The sequence below is a fragment of the Jatropha curcas genome, chromosome 2, assembly GCF_041381405.1.
Source record: "Jatropha curcas cultivar XTBG-Jc1 chromosome 2, XTBG_Jcur_1.0, whole genome shotgun sequence".
Lineage (NCBI taxonomy): Eukaryota > Viridiplantae > Streptophyta > Magnoliopsida > Malpighiales > Euphorbiaceae > Jatropha > Jatropha curcas.
Genome location: NC_143152.1, coordinates 12,925,834 through 12,942,785, shown reverse-complemented (window position 1 = coordinate 12,942,785; position 16,952 = coordinate 12,925,834).

The window sequence follows — 16,952 nt, the reverse complement described above, 5'->3', positions numbered from 1 at the left end:
AGAAATTTTTTCTTATGGTAAATTGTTAGAACTTTGGGGAAAAAATGAGGAATTGGTTTATTTGATGCATGATGAAGGTTTAAATGTATTTTTTTCGATCCTTTTTATTTTTCATTTGTGTCTGAGCCCTTCATGAAAGTTGTAGGTCTACTTCTTAGCTTTCCAACCCATCCTCTTATGTCCAATTTGGAAACATATAACTCAATTCATCTTCTTAGCTTTCCTTGATTTTGAGATATAGAAGGCTAATTTAGTTAATATAGGATAACAAGATCAAATCTGTAAATGACACTAATTTATTAAATTATCATCAATAATGATTTTAATTCCATGAATAATAAATAATGAATCATACTTTTTTATGCAACTAATCATAAAATAAAAACACGAATTTATCCAAGCAAAACAAAGGTTACAGTTTGAAATGCCCATAACAAGAAATTGACTGACTCCATAAAGCCAATAAAAAAAATAATAATAATAACCCCCTATCAAAGTATAGCTTAAGAGCATCATTAAACATACTCTACAATAAATAGTCTATCAAACCTAGATTAGTTTAAACCCATGTTCTAGAAATCAATAAATAAATTTTTGCAGGTAAATTCATAAAACAAGAAGCAACCCAGATCACACACACACACTCACATATATATATATATATATATATATATATATATATTGTCGTACCATGAGAATATTTAAAGAAACACAGTTTAAATTATAGACTAGGGAACTAGTAAGGTCAAAGAACAAAATAGAGAATGAGCATAATACAGGAGAAACAAAACTTCCTCAACTAACCAGTAAGATGAGACTTTTTCAACCGCATACTTAAGTTAAATTCATAAATATATAAACCTAAATTAAAAATAAATGGAGAAAATAAGAAATTAATGACAACAACAAAGAGAGATTGTTGACTAAGGCTTACCCAGTAGAGAAGAGGAGATAGAATACTCGATTGCTAATAGCACTTATCCATGAAAGGCGTGATCGACCGACTGCTCAATTAAATTGCTATTAGCCTATTACTTGCATTACAACATATTGACGTGTCTCGTAATTTTTTTTCCTTTATTTTTCTTTTTTATATTTTAATTATTTGTGTTATTATAGATGTTTGTTTTGTAACTCCAGATATGTCTTCATGATTGTGTAGATTTTTAACTACAGACTTCATTTATCCTTTTGTTGCGTGGAAAGATCAAGTGAATTCCAAACTATGAACTAATGAATATTTGTTGAATTTACCCTATATTATTTTTCTCGTTTAATTTGCTTAAAAGTAACAATTTGATAAATATTTAGTTTTTTTATTCCTTGTCGCACTATATTTGGCTATGAGACTAATCTTGAGATCTTCTACTCATTGTTCAACTAAAGCATGCCTTGCCAGAGTCACTCCTAAGGAAAGATAAATATTTGATTGTTTATATATTATAAAAAAGGTTTAATTGGTACAATTATTTATTTTTGTATTTTTCTTTTCTTCTTTTTATGGTATTACTGCGTTTTTCTTTTCTTCTTTTCGTAGCATTATTATTTGATAATACTGATCTTTATAACTTGGCTTTTAGATTTGAAGTCTATAATCTATTCTAAGTCAACAGGTAAATGGTTTTTAAGTAAGAGACTAAATATCAATACTGAAAAGGATGAGTATTTGAGGTTTTCTCCCTTTATATATATATATATATATATATATATATATATATATATATATATATATCAAACAGAAAATAAAAGTCAAGTAAATTTCAGGTTTATGTCTATGAACATGCAAAAATATTAAAAATAAGCCATATAATATAAGGATCAAAGAAATAGACGCATCAATTCGAATAAAAATAAAAGAACCTGTGGGAGTTTTTTTCTTGCAGAAAATAGTACGCATGTTTCAGTGCCAATGAATAATTTCAATGCTAAATGCAGTAAAAGGAGCTAGATTGATCATTCAGACACAGCAATAATCCAAAGGCAGTGGTCAAGAAAAGGAATAAGTAAAAGCAATGCAATTTGATGTCAGAACTGCTTGCTAGCAAAAACGAAGGCAACTTCATTCAATAAGGTAATGAATCAATCACTCGAGTTTTGAGTAATAGTAGAAGTGTGTTCCACGCTCACCGCACCATTTCTTAACTATCAAAATTGACAATTGAGAGAATTTGAGAATTAGGCGCCCTTTTGCTTTGGGGATATATATATTAGAAGAGGAATAATTATATTTGGATAAGAATAGTGAAAATCATTTGTTATCTGTTAGAGTTTATTTAGGAATATAATATCCTTCAATATATGTATGTATTTCTATATTACTCTTTTATGTATTTTATTATTATATATTATCATTTAGTAAGGAAAATATTATAAGATTTATTATTTGATATAAAATAAAAATATAAAATTTGATAAATATATATATATATATATATATATATATATATATATATATATATATATATATATATATATATATATATATAAAATTATGATATAACACATTAAATCAGTAAACCATATGAAATTTTTTTTCTCAAAAAAACCATAAAATTAATTATATGCTTATAGACTTCAGCAAAAAATTAAAAAAATAGTAAAATTATAAATGATATCCTATAATAATAATTAATATATTAATTATTATAATATCTATCTATCTACAATAAATAATATCTATAACCTAAATTCAATAGTCAAATTAAATTAGTCTTGCCAATCAAATGGTGTCTAATTGGTTTTCTTATTGATGTGAGGAGTGAGAGGTTTTGAGTTCGAGTCGTTCGAGCCTGCCAATAAATAAAAATTAAATTAGTCTTTATCTTGAGAAAATTTATTTTTTTATTTTTTTATTTTATAAAATACTTTTTCATTTTGTTAAAACTCTTAGATTTTTAGTAAAATTAGTGTTTTTTATGACGTATCTTATACGTTGACTGTGCTTGTTATATATTTGTACTCTTTTAATTTTTTTTATCCATATAATATTAAAGTATAAGTTTTTGTTTATATTAAAATAAATACAATTGCTTAATTTGTATTGGACTTTGTCGTACAAGCTGTAATACTACTTTTTATATACTTAATTCAAATTTTTTTATGATGAAGTGACCTCAAAATAAAATTCAACTTAGTCCCTAGACCTAACTCTTCACTCCCTAATTTATAAATGCAGATTTTTAAAACCTTAATATGTGTCCAGAAGAAAATCAAGTTATAAATCAAGTCATCACTCAATTTTCAACCTTCTGCCCTCAACCCCAAATCAATATTCACATACAACTATAATGAAAAATAATAATAAATTATTTTTACTGCTGGGTGAAGAAAAAAAAAAGAGCAGATAATCTAAATTGATAATAGTAATTACTTTGGCTACGGCTACAATTACAGTATTACTTACCCAGAGTACAGATAAAGGAATATATCCACACATACACAAATTTTTGAAATCTCAACAAGTGACTTAAAACAGAAATATATAATTTTAGTTTTTTTTTCAGTTTTATAAACACTATTTTCTTTCAAGTCAAACAAATTTAGAATATAATAGAAAAAATATTAAGAAAATTAAAAATATTTAATCATCAAGAGGCCTTCTCTTTTAAGCAAAGGAGATATACATCTTGTTGGCTCAATGGTCAATTTTATCTTGAGATTTTGATGATTAAGCAAAACAAATAAATTTAATTATTTTATTTGTGCTAATATTATTTTATGCAGACTTATTTATTTTATATGAAAAATAATAAAAAAGGCAAATTCCAACAAATCCATGGATAATTGAAGATCATGAATAATTTGTTATAGGATAGAGACAATATTCTTTTTTAAGCACAAAAATACTTTTTCTCTCTTTCTAAAAAATAATTTTCGAAAAGTTTACTTGAAAGCTGAAAATCTCGTTCTTAAATTCACTTACCTAAATGATACCTAAATGAAAGAGATTTTGTCGCAATCATTTTTAGTAACAAATTTTTGAAAAAGTTTTACTCATTTTTGGAAACTATCTCTATAAAAATCTCGCTTTTATTCACTTACTTAAATGAAAGAGATTTTGTCTCAATCATTTTTAGTAACAAATTTTTGAAAAAGATTTACCCATTTTTGGAAACTATCTCTATAAAAATCTCGCTTTTATTCACTTACCTAAATGAAAAAGATTTTGTCTCAATCATTTTTGGTAACAAATATTTTGAAAAAGATCTTTATATTCGGAAACTATTCTTTAAGAAAAGTCCAAAATCTTGCTTTTATTCGCTTAACTTAAAAGAAAAGATTTTGACTCAAAATATTTTTGGCAACAAGATTTCCGTATCTTCTAAATTTGGAAAGTCGATATTCTTATTTAAAAAGTAGAGATTTTACTTTCTAAAACGAGATTTTCATCCCTCTCTATAAAATGCGTCTTTTCTTTGTAAAGACGTGGGTTTTTGTTTTAAGAGTATAAGTCTATTGATCAAATCTTTAATCTCTCAAAACTTACTCTCAACCACCTTATTTCTTTTCATCTTATTACTTCACGTATTATTTTTAAAAGAGAAAAGAAAATTTTATAACAACTTCTTTTGAAAAACATATTTTGTTCTTTAAAACGATTTTCTAATCTTGATTTCTATTTTTCCTATGCTTATATTTGCATTTCTCTCTATCTATATAGATTCTGTAATCTATTGTAGACAAGTTTTAATTGAAATATATTTGTGTAATAGCTTAGGTGAAAAGCTATTGTGAAATAGGTTATCAAATGACCTTCTCCTTGTGTGGATTCTAATGTCTTAATTTGAGTTTTTGCTCTCTACAAAAATAGAAAGGGTTGAGGTTGACTCGAACCTTTGGAAAATCTAGTGGGACAAACGGTAGATCTAGGTGTTGATCTATTGCTTTGTACTGTTGGTTTGTTTCTTGTCCTTAAAAAGAGATAACATAGTGGAGGATCTCAAGATGAGTCTTGGGGAGTATATGTAGACGAGTTAGTGCCGAACCACTATAAATCGATGTGTTAATCTTTTTATTTTCTAAAGTTCTGCTTGATACCATTTTACTTACACTTCTATTAATATTTTAGAAATACTAAGTTGTTAATTGTTTTGTTGTTCTAAATTCGAATAAGCTTTATCTTTATTGAACATTAGAACTCTGGACTTCTGCATTGTGAATATACCAAGTTCTAATTTGTTCTTCTATATTCACTATATTTCACAATTCGGGATTTAATCAGTTTTCTAAGTTTACTTAAAGCTTTATGAAGCAGTTTAGAAATTCAATAACTGTCTCTCATATACTCTTTAATATTTGTCTAAACTTTATGAGGTAGTTCAAAAATGTAATAACTTTCCTTCATAAAGTAGTTTTGAAATTGATTAAGATATTGTAAAGCAGTTCTAATCAATAGCTGCTCTTTACAAGTCTTTCTATTTTTTGCACAGAGCTTTGTGAGGAAGTTCTAATCTTAATAACTTACTCTTATAAATGCATTATATTTTCACTGCAACAGAATTCTGATTTTGTTTTTGAAGGTTAAAATTTGTTTTTTATTTTTAGAAAACTCAATTCACCCCTCTCTTGGGTTGTGCCATATGTATACGAGACCCACAATCTGGTATCAGAGATTTGGCTCTTGACTTACCAAAGCTTAATAGCTTGAGAGAAAGATCTCATGGCAGCCCCACTTCCTCTTACATCTTTAGAAGGTCAATCTGTTTCTAGGCCACCTTTGTTCAATGGTTCTAATTACTCTTAATGGAAAACCAGAATGGAAAATTTCATAAAATTAGTTGACATAAATTACTGGAGGAACGTCATTACTGGTCCTTGTATTTCTATGAAAATTGTAGAAAATGAGAGAGTTAGAAGAACAGAAGAAGAATATACTGATGCTGATTGGAATGATATTTCTATAAACACAAAAGCCATTAATATTCTTCACTATACATTAGATCCAACAAAATACAACAAAGTGTCTGGATATAAGTCTGCAACGGAAGTCTGGGAAAAACTTAGAGTTACCTATGAGGGTACTAATCAAGTGAAGGAATCTAGAATTAATATCCTTTGGAGAGAATGTGAAATGTTTAGTATGAAAAAAGGAGAAACTATTGTGGAATTAAATTTTAGATTTACTAATATAGTTAATCCTTTGAGAACTCTCGGAAAGGAAATTTCAGAAGATGAGCTTGTTAAGAAAATCCTTAGAATTCTACCTATAAAATGGGATTCTATAGGAACTATTATGAATTACAAAAAGACTCCCGTTACTTATGATTACTTGATAGGAGCTCTTGTTTCAGAAGAGATGAGATCTTCTTTGACTGTAGAACATAAGAAAAAGAAATTACTAGCTTTGAAAGTAGTTTCTAGTGAAGAAAGTTTTTCTGATCTTGATAGTGATGATTTAGCACTTGTTGCTAAAAGATTCAAAAAGTTCTATAAAAAGAGTGGAAGGCCATAAAAAAAGTTTATCAAAAAGAACTTTCCACCTAAAAATAGCAACTTGTCTAAGAAAGAACCTTCTGAAGTGGTTTGTTATGAATGCAACAAGCCCGGCCATATCAAGCCTAACTGTTCTAAGCTGAAAAAGAAGTCAAAGAAATAAAAGCTAAAGCAGGCATTCATAGCTACTTGGAGTTACTCAAATGTTTCTAATTCAGAAAGTCAAAGTGACCAAGAGGAGACTGCAAATATTTGTCTAATGGCAGCTATCAATTTTGATTCCAAGGAAATCAGCACTCTTACTTCAACACAGAAAGCTGAAAGTAATAAAATAGAGATAATGGGCCAAAAATGTGAAGAAAGCAATGTAAGTATTTTTGAACCTGAGTCTGAAAATGATCTTTTAGATACTTATAATAACCTTTGCACTGAATTTGAAAAGCTTGTTAAAAAGCATAAAATTCTAAAGAAGGATTTCAGAAAGTTAAAAACTGGATGTAATCATTTGAAAGATGCTTTTTATCAAGAAGTTACATGCAAAGATCTTATCATAGAAATCAAAGATATTAAAGATTGTAATGATAAATTTTCTGAAAATCTGAAACACTTTGAAGAAAAATGTAAGAATCTGAATTCTGAAAATGAATCTTTGAAAACTGAGATTAGAATTCTAAAGTCAATTTCAGAGTCGTTTTCTAAAGAAAAGATAAGTTTTAGCTATGATAGCATTTCAAAATAGAATCATGTTTCTAATAAGAAAAATGTTGTTTCTAATGTTGTGACTTTAGAACATAAAAATCTGACAGTCTCAATAGAAAGAAAAATCATAGTAAGCTGAATACACCTATTATCACTAACCCTCCAGGAGCCAATATGAGTTGGGTACCTAAATCTGCATGATCTTTATGAGTGTGCCTAAGGAGTGAGCTGAAAATAGAAATGTGGTACATGGACAGCGCTTGCTCTAAGCATATGACTGGTGATAGAAAGAAATTCACCAGATTAGAAAAGAAAAAGGGAGGAACAGTGAGCTTTGGAGACAAAGCAAAAGGTAAAATCGTTGGTATTGGTGTGGTAGCTTCTAATCCTTCAAGATGTATGCTTAGTAGAAGGATTATATTATAACTTGTTAAGTGTGAGTCAGATTTGTGATAAAAATAGAAGAGTGATCTTTGAACCCTCTTATTGTGAAGTTCAGAACATGCATGATAACAAAACTTTATTTGTTGAAAAAAGGTTTGAGAATGTATATGTAGTAGATCTTTTTTATATTCATAACCTAGATATATGTTTAGTTTCTCTTGACAATTCTAGTTGGTTATGGCATAGAAGACTTGGACAAGCAAGTATGCACCTTATTTCTAAATTGTCTAAGAAAGACTTAGTTCGTAGTTTGCCAAAGCTAAAATTTGAAAAAGATCACATTTGTGATGCCTGTCAATTGGGCAAACAAACCAGAACATCTTTCAAATCTAATGGCATGGTTTCTACTTTTAGACCTTTAGAATTGCTACACCTTGATTTATTTGGACCTATTACTCCTTTTAGTCTCGGATGAAAATTCTATGCATTTGTTATTGTAGATGATTATTCTAGATTCACCTGGACACTCTTCCTTAGAAATAAGGATGAATCATATGACACGTCTGTTCATCTTTGCAAGAGAATACAAAATGAGAAAGGATACAACATCTTTGCGATTAGAAGTGATCATGGAGGAGAATTTGAAAATCAGAAATTCGATGCATTGTGCAACGAGTTAGGAATCTTCCATAACTTCTCAGCACCTAAAATACCCCAGCAAAATGGAGTAGTGGAACGTAAGAATATAACACTTCAGGAAATGGCCAGAACCATGCTGAGTGATTCTAAGTTACCAAAGTATCTATGCAGAAGCCATTAAAACTGCCTGTTATATTCTAAATATGGCTTTGGTAAGGTTTAAACTTAAAAAGACTCCATATGAGCTATACAAAGGTAGAAAGCCAAATATTGGTTACTTTCACATTTTTGGGTGTAAATGTTTTATTCTACACAACAAGAAAAATCACCTTGCTAAATTTGATGCTAAATCTTATGAAGGAATTTTTCTAGGATATTCTAGTAATAGTAAAGCATATAGTGTGTTTAATAAGAAAACTCTAGTTGTAGAAGAATCTATTCATGTTGTGTTTGATGAATTTGACTCTGCTTCTAGAATTTTAGAAAATGATGATGTTATAGATTTTAATCAAGAAAAACAGAATGAACAATCAGAACAACTAGAACAGCCAAAAAATGAGCAGAATGTTGATAATCAGGCTGAACCAGCAGATGAACATGAAGATCAGAACGTAGCTAAAAGTCAAATGCCAGAAATAGAAAATGAAAATTCTCAATTACCAAAAGAATGGCAATTTCACAGGTATCATCCTTGAGAGGACATCACGGATAATCCTTCAAAAAGGATGATGACTAGAGCTCAATTTAAAAGATATTTTAGTAATGTTGCTTTCGTTTCTCAATTAGAATCTAAAAATTTAGAAGATGCTCAAAATGATGAAAGTTGGATTCTTGCTATGCAAGAAGAACTAAATCAATTTGAGATAAACCAAGTTTGGAAACTTGTTTCTAGACCTAAGAACCATTATGTCATTGAATTGGTGTTTAGAAATAAGCTTGATGAACAAGGTAATGTTGTGAGAAACAAAGCAAGGTTAGTGGCTCAAGGGTACAACCAAGAGGAAAGCATTGATTTTGATGAGACCTTTTCTTTGGTTGCTAGACTCAAGGCCATTAGAATGCTTTGTGCATTTGCATGTTTTGAAAATTTCATGTTATATCAAATGGATGTGGAAAGTGCTTTTCTAAATGGTTTTCTAAATGAAGAAGTGTATGTAGAACAACCACCCAGTTTTAAAATCTATGATGCACTAAATCATGTTTACAAACTTACTAGAGCTCTTTATGGTTTGAAACAAGCTCCTAGAGCTTGGTATGAAAAATTAAGTAAGTTTTTATTAGAAAATGGTTTTTCTAGAGGAAAGGTTGATACTACACTATTTATTAAAAATAAAGCACATGATATTCTAGTTGTGCAAATCTATGTTGATGACATAATCTTTGGTTCTACTAATGACCTTCTTTGTAAGGAATTGTCTAAGTTTATGCAGGGTGAGTTTGAAATGAGCATGATGGGAGAATTAAATTTCATCCTTGGACTTCAAATGAAACAATGTGATAATCGAATTTTCATAAACCAAGGAAAGTATACTAGAGAATTGTGGAAATGGTTCAAAATGGAGAATGCCAAGGTATATAGTACACTAATGAGTCCATCCTCAAAATTAGAAAAAGATGAAAAAGGTAAGGATGTGGATATTAAATTGTTTAGAAGTATGATTGGTTCTTTACTATATCTAACTGCAATCAGACCTGATATTCATTTTAGTGTTTGTTTATGTGCTGGATTTCAATCATGTCCCAAAGAATCTCATTTAATTGTTGTAAAAAGAATTCTAAGATATCTTTGTGGAACTTCTAATTTGGGTCAATGGTATTCTAAAAGTGATACATTTGATATTGTTGGGTCTAGTGATTCTGATTTTGCAGGAAGCAGAATAGATAGAAAAAGCACGTATGGAACTTGCCAATTTCTAGGTAGTGCCCTTGTATCATGGTTTAGCAAGAAACAGACATTTGTTGCTCTTTTTACTGCAGAAGCAGAATATATTACTTATGGAAGTTGTGTTGCACAAGTTCTGTGGATCAAACAACAATTGGCAGATTATGGTCTGAAATTAGAAACAGTTCCAATTAAATATGACAACATAAGCGCCATCAACCTATCTAAGAATCCAGTTCAACATTCTAGAACCAAGCACATAGAACTCAAACATCACTTCATATGTGATCATGTTCAAAAAGGTGATATAGTGATCGAGTTCATTCCTACAGAGAAGCAATTGGCAGACATTTTTACTAAACCTTTAAGTGAAACCGAATTCTGTTTAATTAGAAGAGAACTTGGTATGTTAGTTCTAAACTCTTAACTTTAGAACTCTGTAAGTATGTTCTAAAATGCTTTCTATATTTGAGATTGAAAGACTTGCTCTGTGTCATGTTCTAATATTGTATTCTGTGTGACTTTCAAAAACATTTTTGTCTAAAAGAGATGCATAATGCTCTGATGTGAAGTTCTAATGTCACCATCAGATTCTATTTTTTGGACAAAATTTAAAACAGTCGATTTCATTTTGTGTTTATTTTTTTGTGTTTACTTTATTTTGTGTTTATTTAATTTCAATTTTTTTTTTGTTTTGTTTTGTTTTAGTTTTGGCGGCATTTCCTTTATTTCTTTTATTTGAATTTTTTTTGTCAATTCAGTTTTCCTTAAAACCGTTTTCTTTTATTTCTTAAAATTGTCCTCTTTATTATAACTTCTCTTTTAAGTGTTTTCCTAAAATCAATAACTTCTCTAATTAATTACTTTTCTTCTCTATTAAAACTGTTTTCCCTTCTCACAGACGAAACCCTAAGCAGAATCTGTGTCAAAAACCCTAACCATGGCCAGATCAAGTTCTACTTCTTCCTCCTCTGATTCTTTAACAGAATAAGAACTTCAACTTCTTAAGAGATTATTTGAGAAGTACGAAAAGAAAGAATCAGGACAGAAGAAATCCATTGAGGAATCGAGTTCAAAGAAAGTCAAATCGAAAAGCAAAACGGAAAAATTAAAAGGGGAAGAAAAATCGAAGGAACGGGTCTATGGCTCTTGCAGCAAAGGTAAAGCTATTTTATATCCCTATCCTCTTATGCGTTCATATGTTATTGACTGGAAGTTCTTTGGAAAAGGAAAATTCAACTTTAGGAAACTATTTGAGTTCCAGGGATGGATGGAGTTTTTGTCCTTAAATAGACTTTGCTATGAGAATTTGGTAAAGTAGTTTTATGGCTCTCTTAAAGCCACCGGTTGAGAGACGATTTCTGTGAAAATTAAGGGTGAAACCAGAGTGTTATCTTACACTGATTTGAGTGAAATCTTCAAAATACCAAATACTGGGTCTAGGGTAACAAAGATTAAGGATATTTCTAGGGTAAATGGGTATAAAAAGGAAGAGTTTGTAAAGAAAATTGTTAGAAAAGGTTCTACGGAAAAACAAAATGTGATTGAGTGCTCTAATTTGAATGACAATATGAAGTAGTTGTATAAGCTTATTGTGCACATTATTTATCTAAAGAGCAGTTCACTTACTTATGTAAATCAAGTTAAACTATGCATAATGTGGCATATACTTGAAAAGAAACCCTTCAATCTGTGTCATGTTATTTTTAACAAAATGCAGAACAACCCTAAGAAATTACCCTATGGTATGGTGCTTACCCCTGTTTTTGAAAGGGATTTAGACAATAGTGAAGGTCACAATGTTTCAAAGTTGGATAGTGGATCTTTGAAAATAAAGGATGAAGAAAGTGAAGAAGAAAAAGAAAAAAGGAGTTGCTGAGAAAAAAGAAAGAATATAAAAAGGGAAAGAAGAAAAGGAAGAAGAAGCTGAGAAGAAGAAGAAGAAAAGAAGATTGGAAAAAGGAAAAGGAAAATTGGAGGAAGTTGAGAAAGAAGAAAAGAGAGAAAAATTAAAAGAAGAGAAAAAGGAAGAAACAGAAAAAGAAAAAGAGACAGTAGCTGAGGAAGAAATAGAGTCACAAAAAGAGTTAGAAGAAGAAAAGAATCAAGCAGGAATTGAAGAGAAAAAGGATTCTGTTGATCCTGAAGAAGAGATAGAAAAAGGAGAGGCAGTAGAAGAAGCTAGTGATGCTGAAATAGAAAAGTTAGAATTAAGTGAAGAAGAAAAAGAGACTGAGGTTGAGGCTAAGAAGAAATCAGAATTTTTGACATTATAAAGGAGTAGAGAGACTATGATGGGCAAACTGGAAAAAGAACTCATTGAAGAGCATAATAAGGAGCTTGATGAGGCAATCAAACAAAGTAAGGCTATGATTGCACACAACCAGTCCCTCATTGAATCTTTAGAAAGGATGAAAAATGTCAATGAGAGAAGCCTAGCTACTCTAAAGATAAAGGACACACCCTACACTCCTACCTCAGAAAAGCCTAAGAGAGTGAAGCACACTGCTGGAAAGCATAGAGTTCATGGAAGGAAGCCTCTTCTGCATCCCTCTTCTAAACGTCCTAAGAGTCCTGTTGAAACTTCTCCTGCACAGAACCTCAGAAGCTCTAAGAGATTTAGAACTGATTCTAAACCCTTCTGACTTCTTTCTAATCTGCTCTGACTATGTTTTGTAAACTATTTTTTTCTGTTACTTATTTTTAGTTCTTTGTTTGTTTTTGCAGTTTATGTTATTGAATTCTAGTTAAATTTCCTAGGTTTGTTGTTTTACTTTTATATTGCTCCAGTTTACTAATCCTCTTTTCTAATGACAAAAAGGGGAGAACACAAGATATTCTGGTGATTAAGTATATGAGGAAGTATGTTACATTTTTAGTACTAATCTTTGAATGCTTATCATGTTCTAATCTATGTTATTTTGTTATATGAGCTATATGTTTTTATATGATGATCTGATAGTTAGATTTTAGAACTTAGTTCTCTATTCTAACGTATGCTCTGCAGGTTAAAATTAGAACTTAGTTTTTAATTCTAATATCAGTTTCTATTTTTCTTTTACTCTGATCATATGCTCTGATTATTAGACTTTAGAACTCAGATTTCAATTCTAAATATAAGTTATAATATCAGTTTCTAAAACTATTTTTTGTTCTAAACTCCCATAGATATTTTAATGCATTTATTCAGGGGAAGCTTTTTATAAGTTCTAATCTTGCTGCATGATTAATTTATAATGTTTAGAACTTAAATTTTATTGACATGCATAAATTTAGGGGGAGTACATGATTTTATATTTGATAAATTTATTGGTTTTGTCATTATTAAAAAGGGGGAGATTGTTGGCTCAATGGTCAATTTTATCTTCAGATTTTGATGATTAAGCAAAATAAATAAATAGGCAAATTCCAACAAATCCATGAATAATTGAAGATCATGAAGACCATTGAAGATTTTAGTGGTTAACATATTAGGATTCGTTGTAGGATAGAGAGAATATTCTTTATAAGTACAAAAATATTTTTTCTCTCTTTCTCAAAAATAATTTTCGAAAAGTTTCCTTGAAAGGCAAAAATGTCATTCTTAAATTCACTTACTTAAATGAAAGAGATTTTGTCTCAAATCATTTTTGGTAACAAAATTTTGAAAAATATTTTCTCATTTTCGAAAACTATCTCTATAAAAATCTTACTTTTACTCACTTACCTAAATGAAAGAGATTTTATCTCAATCATTTTTGGTAACAAATATTTTGAAAAAGATCTTTATATTCCGAAACTATTCCTTAAGAAAAGTCCCAAATCTTGCTTTTATTCGCTCACCTTAAAAGAAAAGATTTTGAATCAAAATATTTTTGGCAACAAGATCTTCGTATCTTCTAAATTTGCAAAGTCAATATTCTTATTTAAAAAGTAGAGATTTTACTTTCTAAAACGGGATTTCCATCCCTCTCTATAAAAGGTGTCTTTCCTTTGTAAAGACATGAGTTTTTGTTTTAAGAGTATAAATCCATTGATCAAATCTTTAATCTCTCAAAACTTACTCTCAACCCCCTTATTTCTTTTCATCTTATTACTTCACGTATTATTTTTAAAAGAGAAAAGAAAATTTTATAACAACTTCTTTTGAAAAACAGATTATGTTCTTTAAAACGATTTTCTAATCTTGATTTTTGGTTTTCCTATGCTTATATTTGCATTTCTCTTTATCTATATAGATTCTGTAATATGTTGTAGACAGGTTTTTAATTGAAATACATTTGTGCAATAGCTTAGGTGAAAAGCTATTGTGAAATAGGTTATCAAACGACATTCTCCTTGTGTGGATTCTAATGTCTTAATTTGAGTTTTTACTCTCTGCAAAAACAGAAAGGGTTGAGGTTGACTAGAACCTTTGGAAAATCTAGTGGGACAAATGGTAGATCTAGGTGTTGATCTATTGCCTTGTACTGTTGGTTTGTCTCTTGTCCTTAAAAAGAGATAACATAGTGGAGGATCTCAAGATGAGTATTGGGGAGTGGATGTAGGCGAGTTAGTGCCGAACCACTATAAATCGCTGTGTTAATCTTTTTATTTTCTAAAATTCTGCTTGATACCATTTTACTTACACTTCTATTAATCTTTTAGAAATACTAAGTTGTTAATTGTTTTGTTGCTCTAAATTCGAATAAGCTTTATCTTTATTGAACATTAGAACTCTGGATTTCTGTATTGTGAATATACCAAGTTCTAATCTGTTCTTCTATATTCACTATATTTCACAATTTGGGTTTTAATCAGTTTTCTAAATTTACTTAAAGCTTTATGAAGCAGTTTAGAAATTCAATAACTGTCTCTCATATACTTTTTAATATTTGTCTAAACTTTATGAGGTAGTTCAAAAACGTAATAACTTTCCTTCGTAAAGTAGGTTTGAAATTGATTAAGATATTGTGATGCAGTTCTAATTAATAGCTGCTCTATACAAACTCTTTCTATTTTCTGCATAGAGCTTTGTGAGGAAGTTCTAATCTTAATAACTTACTCTCACAAATGCATTCTATTTCCGCTGCAACAGAATTCTGATTTTGTTTTTGAAAGTTATTTTTTTTTTTATTTTTAGAAAACTCAATTCACCCCCTCTCTTGGGTTGTGCCATATATATACGGGACCCGCACATCTCTTACTAAATTAAAGTAATAGTAGTTACAAATTAATTCAGTAACGAAAAAGAAATTAAAAAATAAAAAAATTGTTATTAAGAATATAACTTTTTTCGGAACTCAACTGATAACAAGAAACAAATTATATTAAAAAAATAACCAATTTGAATTTCAAAAATCAACCACTTCTTTAACTAATTGCAAACAATACTACAAATATTATAGTCAAAACAAATAATACTACAAGATCTAATTTTGTTTCTCTATTTTTCTAAATTGCAAATTTAAAATAAGTAAATAAATAAGTTCATTAGTTAATAAAAAATATTACATATAAGAAACGCACCAAATAAATCCTCAATCTTCCCTACAACCATACGGAAAAAAAGTATACTTTTATTATCTATATATATTCATTTAAAAAATAATGTTTAGAAATTATATCCAATAAAATAATAAAATATTGATAGACAAAAAGAAAAAAGATTATAGCCAAGTAAATAAATGAAAATTACAAAGCAAACAATATTGTAGAATCTAATTTTATTTCCCTGTTTTTCTAAGTTGCAAATTTAAAATAAACAAATAAATAAGTTCATTGATTAATAAAAAAGATTACATAAAAGAAATGTTCTAGTATACTTTTTTCTTTTTTATTATCTATATATATTTTTATTTAAAAATAATATTTAGAAATTATATCGAAGCAAATAATAAAATGTAAATTTCTTTTTCGCTTGTCTTAACCACAAGTATCCGAGCCCATTGTGCTACAAATAAATCTTGCTCGCATCAGGTTGCCCATGAAGAGGTAAAGTGCTTCAAGCGAGCATTTGGTCCATCCATGAGGATCGAACCCTCAACTTCATTTAAGGGAGAAGAATGTCGAATCAGTCATTCAAATACTCGTTAGTATAAAATATAATTTTCAAATTAGCTACGACTAAAGCTATCGTAGGATATTTCAAATTTATTAAACATTGAAAATCTCATTAGTTCCTTCTATTCACACACAGATACACATGCACGCACGTACGCCCACATACGCACACATTCATAGATAAATTATTTATATTATAATTCATAATAAAAATTATATATATATATATATATATATATATATATATATATATATATATATATAAAGAATAAAGTTCAATTTGCCTCCTTAACTTGGGAGCAATATTCAGTTTCCCAAAAATCAATTTTTGGTGCAATTTACCACCTAAACTTACACCAAAAGAAAAAAAAGCCTATTTATTACTCAAACAATTTTAATTTAAATCAAAATATAATTAAAAAATAATAAAATATTTCATTTAGATCAAATAAAATTACAAAAAATAATAAAATTTTTTACCAAATATTCATATAATCAAATATTTTCTAATTCTATAATTTTTTTAAATCAAATATTTTGTTTAGTTACTTTTTGAATAAAAGATAAGACACTATAATTTTTTTATAATTATTGTTATTTCTTTAAATAATTTTCTTTCTTAATTTAAAATTTTAAAATAATTTTTATTAGTTAAAAAGATTAAAAATATATATTTTTTTTTATGAAAAATTGGGTGTTTTGTTCTTTTGGTGCAAGTTTAGGGATAAATTGTACAAAAAGTTGATTTTTAGGCAAACTGAATATTACTTCCAAATTTAGAGGGCAAATTGAGCTTTATTCGTATATAAAATAAAAAAAATTAGATATATAAAAATTAAATTATATTTATTTATGATTACTAAAAATCAACTAAAGATGTATAATCGAGAAAACT